The sequence below is a fragment of the Prosopis cineraria genome, unplaced genomic scaffold (genome assembly GCF_029017545.1).
Source record: "Prosopis cineraria cultivar Desert tree isolate PC_DT_omini unplaced genomic scaffold, ASM2901754v1 PC11, whole genome shotgun sequence".
In the NCBI taxonomy this organism is placed as follows: Eukaryota; Viridiplantae; Streptophyta; class Magnoliopsida; order Fabales; family Fabaceae; genus Prosopis; species Prosopis cineraria.
The window spans coordinates 33523213-33531724 of record NW_026555342.1 but is presented as its reverse complement, the minus strand read 5'-3'; positions in this window follow the sequence as shown (position 1 = coordinate 33531724).

Here is an 8512-nt window from a genome sequence, read left to right as displayed (position 1 = left end):
TCAAGCTCTTTTCTGTACAACACACAATCATTAGGATGTGCATGTATTTTTTTATACTTCATACCCGTTGGACACAAGATTTTCTTGGCATCATAATAATGAGTTGGTAGTGCATTGCCTTTTGGAAACATTATTTGAAGTAACTCTAGCAACCATGTGAAACTTTGGTCACTCCACCCAGCTCTTGCCTTTAAGGTAACCAGTTTTAACACCCCAGATAACAAACTAAAATCAGTGCACCCCGGGTATAGAGGCTTCTCTGCGTCAGTGTACAAGTTATCATACACATGTGCTCGTTCAAACCCTCTTCCCCAACATCACGGATCATGTGCTCTAACCAATCTTCATTCATTTTTACTTCATCATCAAGATTATCAACTTTCACACATTGAGATATGTTACTATAATTTTCCAATCGTTTACTATGCCAAATCTATATTGTATAATTTTTACAAATCCCATCACAAACTAAGTGCTCTCTTATTTCAGCAATACCTAGTTTCCTCTCATTCAAACAAATAACACAAGGACAATAGAACCTTTCACGACTATCAACAGCATTTTTCTTAGCAAATTTCAAAAATTCTTTCACCCCATTATCATACTCGTCACTTATTCATCTAGCATTCATCCAACTATGATCCATATGTCGCCTCCTAAAGAATATAACTAATGTTATTACCTTCAAACTATTTCAAGAAACTAAATTCCTAATTAATTTAAGATTTGAAAAAATTTCGGTAGAGTCTCCCCTGAAAATTGGATCTCCCAAGACTTTTAAAAAAAATTTACAAGACAAAATTGACAATTTTAAACTAAATAAATGATCACATGCAACAACCTGAGGCCTTATGAAGCCACTAACAACACTCCCAGCAACAATCAATATCATTAAAAACTAAATTTAAGCATTATAAAATTTAAAAATTCATATTTAACACATACCTGGGTGGCAGCAACTGCAGCAATGGCTCAGCACTAAGAGAGTGAGGAGGGTAGAAGTAATGGTGGTAGAGCAGAGGCACTGAAGAGGGAAGGGAGGGAGAGGGGGAGGGGGCGGGCAAGAGGGAGGGAGAGGGGGAGGGGGCTGGCGAGTGGTAGGGGGTGGTTGTGAGGGAGGGGGAGACTAGGGGGAGGGGGCGACTGAGGGAAGGGGAGGGGGAGGGCAAGGGCGGGCAAGGGAGGGGACGAGGGGGAGGGGGTGGGTGAGGGGGCAGATGAGGGGGAGGAGGGCAGGTGAGGTAGTGAAAATAAATTTAATTTATCTCATAAATTAAATTTATGATTTATATCTAATTTGAGTTTATCTTATAAATTTAAATTATAGAACTAATATAATATCCTCTCATATCATGTTAGTTATTAAATTTAATCTATCATATAAAATTAAATTTAAAATTAACATAATATAATATAATATAATATATACATACATACATATATGTATGTATATCTATATATACACACACACACAATATTATATTTTTAATTTTATATTCATATATATATATACATATATACATATTTATTAGATAAATATTTAAATACATATATATAAAAAATTGTTCACTCTGTATAAAACATTACATTCATTGAATCTAGACATATTTTAAATTTATTGAACTTGAACACCAAAGCTTCATTTGAGCTATTCTTGTGTACAATCTTGTAAGCCCATATAAAGTTAGCTGTAGGCTAATAACACTACCAACCTACAAGTCACAAGTGACTTTTAGCAAGATATTGTGACTATCCAATTCATATAAAGATCGATAATCTGATGTAACATATCATATAACTGTATTATATCCCTTTTGTCATCCGATATTATAGTCAAGTGTGAGACATGAAATTGTCCTTCTCCTTTACCTGACCATTACTTTCTCGATCTCTGAGTGGATTGACTATAATAATGAAAAAAAACTTTTCTTAGTCTTACTCGTTGAGGGGCCCAGTAATATCTTTCAATTAATGTGATAGATAAATTCTATCTTGATCGCTCATATTTCTATGCATGAATATCATTAAACTCAATCATAGCCTTTATGATCACCTTGTTAAAGGTGACTTTTGATTAGGTCAAAGTTTAAAGTTTATCATGCAGTAGTAACATAGTTACATATGAGACAAGCTTATAATTTGTACCATGTAACTTTTTCATAAAGGGTCAGTCTAACAACTTGTACTCTTTTAAGTTCCTATGAATTTTATTTATATCTCTATAGTTAATCAAAGCCATACTAGTTAAAAGATATAAGGTAGTTGCATTGATTATGCGGCATACTATCTTGTGTTATAATGTGATTAATGTGTGATTGACCTATGTAATATAAATTTCCTATTTATTTATATATAGCACATTTTAGTATGCTTTAATTTAGTTTCTTAGTTACTGAGATTGTTTAATCTCACTCTTGTTTATTAATATCTTACAGGAGACAATACAGTTAAGGAAAAGGAAAAGACACGATGCCAAAGAACTAGAGCTTATCTTATAAAGTCTTTAGTTAATTTATATTTAATTGACATTATTTTACTAACACTAGGGGTTTTTCATATTGATTTATGTTTATAGAATCTACTTGTAATGGTAGCCTTAAACTTTGATTTTAGGTATTTTTGGATTGTTTTGGCCATAGTAGGGTCCCAACCCCAAACTGACTATGGTAGTGAGTCAAGATAGTTTGAATAAGTATATTTTAACAATTTAAATGAGTTTTACATATTTTAGGTGATTCTTTATTTTGAATACAAAAAATTACATTTTTACCCCCTCATAATGTGTCTTATAAAGGTTGAGTGGTCAATTCTTGTATTAAGAGTTGTTTGTTGCTTGTGACTATTTGGAAAAATATATTATAAATTATTGAGTGTGGTTCAAGTCCTTGTGTGGACTAATGGCTTATAGTTTTGAGAGTTGGACACTTAATTGATGGTTTAGAGAAAAAAATGTGAAGTTTTGGTTTTGGTGTCTAAATTCTTCATCTGATATCAGATTGATGTGAAAAAAAAATGATTAGCTAGATTATGAAATTTTTGATGTGTGAGCGCTTGAATCACCTCAATTGGAGGTTCAAGTCAAAAGTTATGCACATCAAAAGTTCATGATTAGGAGTTGTCATGACTTACTCATACACAGTTATAATAGTTAATAAGCACAATAAACTATATGGTTACCTCAAACCTTCTGTTTGATAGAAAGGGTTACTTCTGAAATTTCCTTACTCAAATCTCTCTCTGCTTATTTACACATCACACACTAGAATCTACATAATTTAGGCACCTAGAGTCAATTTGACCATTGACAAAAAGTGCCAATTATAGTAATCTAGCACCTACTTAATATCACTTTTACAATTCACACTCGGTTACACGTATCTGGCTTAATTATCACTCATTACACCATTATCTTCCTCACACACATTCTCTATCACTACTCTCTCTCTAGATTTGAGAAAATTATACCTATAGCTTCAAAGCTTTATCATTTCAACTCAAACCAGTCAGAAAATACTAGTTTAGTTTCGAAAAACCTTTCTATTACTATATGGAAAGAAATGAACTCCTTAAAACTTTCAAATTCAATTTCTTACTTTTTAAAACTAAGAGAAAATAGGGTAGAATCGGAGGTTAAGGTGAGACTTACTTGATAAGTAGCAGGTCAGAAATGTCACTCTTGCTCTTGAAAATCAATGCCCTAGCACAATCCCTTTTCTTCTCCATGCCAGACCCTCTTTCTCTTGTTCTTTCCTTGTGTTTCATGAGCTAGACACATCCTAATTAATTTGATTTTTGTGCTATGTGCCACGGCACGTCCACCCTCTGCCACAGCGTGTGGCATAGTGAAGGAAATCCTTACTATGCTCACACGCTTTGATCCTAAACCTAATTTTTCTTCTCATATATGCTCATATAACACTCCAATGAGTCAATACTACATTTCACTATCTAAAATCTTAATCCCATACTAAATCACTAATGCAATCCCTAATCAATCATTAATGTAAGATTAGAAATTTAAGATGTTACAGTTCTCCCTTCCTTTTAAGAAGATTGTCCCCAAAATTGAAACAACTACTAGTACACATGTACCTAAGGGAACAATTAAGGGTATAGTTATCTTAATTTTAGCTTTTGTCTCTTAAGTTGTGTTACTAGGAGTCATACCCTTCAAAAACATCTTTACCAGTTGAATAGTCTTGTTTCTTAATTTCTTATCCTTTACATCCACTATTCACTCTAGTTTTGCTTGGTAGGTCATATTCTCTTGCAACGTTGCTTTTTTTTTGTCAATCACATGAGAAGAATTTGATTGGTATTTCTTAGGTTGAGACATGTGGAATACGTCATGAATTCTAGACAACTATAGAGGTAAGGCAATCTAATAAAAAATTGGCCCAGTTCTCTTCAAAACTTTAAACACAAACCCATAAATCTAGGAGTCAATTTCTTGGCTCTAATTGATCTCCCAGTTCTTATTACTAGTATAACTTTCAGAAACACATGATCGCTTACCAGAAACTCTAATAGTCTTTTTGTTTGATCGGTATAACTCTTTTACTTGCTTTGACTTGTCAATAACTTATGCCATATCAACTTAATCTTTTAAGTCGTCTGGGCCATAATGTTAGGCCCTACTATGCTTCTTTTGCTTACCTTGGTCAAACACAATAGCGATCTATACTTCCTTCTATATAAAGCTTCATATAGTGTCATTTGAATGCTAGAATGGTAACTGTTATTGTATGCAAACTTGGCCAATGGCAAGTAATTATCCCAACTACCATGTATCTCTAGCACACAAGATCACAGCATATCCTCCAAGATCTGAATATTTCACTCAATTTACCCGTTTGCCTATAGGATGGTAAGTGGCACTAAACTTCAATGTAGTACCCATGACTCTTTGCAATGCTCCCCAGAATCTAGATGTGAATCTTGGATCTCGATCAAAGACTATATCCTTAGGCACTCCATATAATCGCACAATCTCTCGAATATAGATCCTTACTAACTTCTCTAAAAAATCACTAATTCTGATGACTAAAAAGTAAGCTAACTTTGTTAATCAGTCAATAATCACACAAATTGCATCATGCCTTGACTGGTTTCTTGGTAATCTAGAGATGAAATCCATGAAAATGCTATCCCATTTCCACTTAGGTATCTCTAATGGTTGTATGTTCCAGCTAACGTCTAATTCTCAATCTTTACTTTCTGAAAAATCAAGCACTATGCTACAAACTCAGTCATATCTTTTTTCATTCTTGGCCACTATAAGTAATGCTTCATATCCTGATACATCTTCATAGCTCTCGAGTGAGTAGAGTATTTACTACAGTGTGCTTCATTTAGAATCACTCTTCTTAAGTTAGCATTATTAGGCACACAAATCCTATCTCGATAAACCATGAATCTATTATTATTAAAGCTAAAATCCTTGGACAGATTTGACTCAACCTTTTCTTGAATCCTAAGAAGATACTCATCTTCTAGCTATGCCATTCTCAACTCTTTCTAGAAATCACCACTGATCATAGTAGTATAGGTACTAACTAAGGCTTTCAATAGTGCATTATGTTAAGAATCAATGAAAGACTCTATTAGATTGTGTTCTTGGACCATCAAACTAGCTGTGTGTAGCATCTTCCTACTCAACGCATCAGTCACCATATTAGCTTTCCCTGTATGGTATTTCAACTCAAAGTTATAATCCTTAAGAAATTCCATCTACCTTCTCTACCTCTTATTCAACTCTTTATGATCTACCAAATACTTCAAGCTCTTATGGTCATGAAACATGCTAAATAACGAATCATATAGGTAATGACGCCAAATCTTCAGTGCAAAAACCATAGCTATAAGTTCTAGGTTAAGAGCTAGATAATTCTCTTCATGTGGTCTGAGTTGTCTTGATGCATAGGCCTCTACTCGCCTATCTTACATCAACATATAACCCAAACTTCTTAGAGAAGCATCTTTATACACCTCACATAGTTGTCTCTGATTTGGGATTATTAACATAGGTGCAGCAGTCAACTTCTTTAACTTCTGAAATTTAGTCTCACATCTATCATCTCACATAAAAGGTTGATCTTTATGGGTCAACATCGTCAACAGAGAAGCAATATGAGAGAAATCTTGGATAAACTGTTGATAATATCCAACTAATCCTATAAAACTTCAAATCTCTATAATTGAGCTAGGTCACTTCTATTTCAACACAGCATTAACTTTAAGCAGATCAATAAAAATTCCATCTACTGACACCATATCGCCTAAAAATATGACTTCCCTTAGCCAAAACTCACACTTACTGAGCTTAGCATACAACTTGTTCTCTTTTAGATCTGGAGGATAATCCAAAGATGCTTGGCATTCTGTTCCTCACCTTCTGAATACACTAGAATGTTATCGATGAAAACCACAATAAACTAGTCTAAAATTAGTCTGAAAATATGATTCATGTAATTCATGAATACTGCAAGTGCATTGGTTAAACCAAACAGCATGACAAGGAACTCATAATGCCCATAACACATACAAAAGGTTCTCTTGGGTACATCTTTTTCATAAACTCTCAACTAATAATACCTTGACCTCTAGTTAATCTTAGAAAAGACTGAGGCTCCAGCCAACTGATCAAACATATCGTCAATCCTGGGTAAGGGTACTTATTCTTCACTATTACCTTATTCAATTGTCGGTAATCATTGAATAGTCATGAACTGGCATCCTTCTTCCTCACAAATAACACTGGCGAATCCCAAGGCGATACACTTAGTCTGATGAACACCTTGTCTAATAAATCTTCAATTTTCTTCTTTAACTCATTCAACTCTAAGGGTCACATCTGATATGGAGCTTTAAAAATTAGTTTAGTTCTAGGAACCAAGTCTATTAAAAAATTAACTTTCCTTTTCGGAGGTAATCCATACATTTCTTTAGAAAATACCTCAAGAAATTCCCTTACTACTCCAATCTTTTCAATACCCCATTGTACACACTACTTGTTGCACCAATCATCATGTAAGTATCACACCCTTATCTCATTAATTTTTCAACTTTTACAAGTGACAAAAACCTGGGTTGTTCAATAGAACTAGTTTCTACTGATATCATTAGCAAAGACACTAACTTCTTGGCACAGTCTAGCATAGCATTATTAGCTTTTAATAAATCTATGCTAACCATTACATCAATTCCTTCTATAAGAATCAAATCAATCATAGATGCCTGATCCTCAAATACAATTTCTACTTTCTAACAAGCTTTACTAGTAATACTCGAAGACCTATAGGTTGTAGTCACTTTATTCAATAAAAGAAACTCTTTTAGCTTTAACCTCAGCTTATCTACACATTCTTTAAAAATGAAAGAATATGTAGCTCTCGATCAAACAAGGCTTCTATTCTATTACCACAAACAAAAATGATACCTTTGATTAAGTTTGAAAATGCTTTAGCCTTCTCTTATGTCCTTGTGAACACCCATCCTAGAATTGTCTACTACTATTCTATCACCTCAATTCCACCCTCGAGACAATACTGGGTGATATGGCCTGACTTCCATACTTAAAATAAGACCAACATCTTCCCGTGTGAAATCTACAGTAGATACTGCACTTGGGTGACCTTCTAATCCTAAAAGTAGGAGCTGGTGTGTTCAAGGCTTACCTTGAAGGTTACAGACGCCCAATTCTAACCCCAGTACTCCTCTGCATTGACCCTCTCTAAATTGACTAGGTCTGAGAGCCTCTAGCAATGCTCCTTTTCCCAGAAGCTCTAGAACTACTCGAACTATAAACGAGTTCTCTTTAATACACTGCCTGGCGAACTCATAATAGGATGCTAGGAAGTAACAATCAAAGAACACCCTCTTAAACTCTTTCTAAGAATACCTCACTACTAGAAGGTTTTACTAAATCCCACCATCTCTTAGCTACTTCGACTAGCTGAACCGTAGTGAAAATCACTTTCTTCTCTGAAGTACAAGTCACCACCTCGAATATTATCTTGAGGTGCTCAATCCACTACTCGACTACTCATTCTTTCATACTATCATTAAAGATAGGTAGACTAAACCTCACATTGGTCTTCCAAGCTTGATCAATAGACAGATGAGCAGTAATTCCTACAGCTTATCCACTACTTGAAACTTGAGGTAGCTCAAATCTATTATGAGCTTCTTTTAGTACCAATCTTTCTTGGGCTTCTCTTTCGTCAACTTGATCTCTACCCCTCAGTAGGACATCGTGATCTCGTAGTATTTATTTAATGTCAATCATCATATCTCTCAACTCTTATAACAAGCCATCTCTTCTATTGGCTTGTTGAGGCATATTTGGTTGAATCTCTAGCACAAGCTCATCTTCTACCGAACACCTAAACACTCAAGTACAAGCTTAAGTACCTCTTCTTCTCATTTTCTCCCCTCCTAAGGATGAAAGTAAACAAAAGGTAAGCAAAAGGGAAAGAATAGGTGTAATAAACAATATATAAGTTGCCAAGGT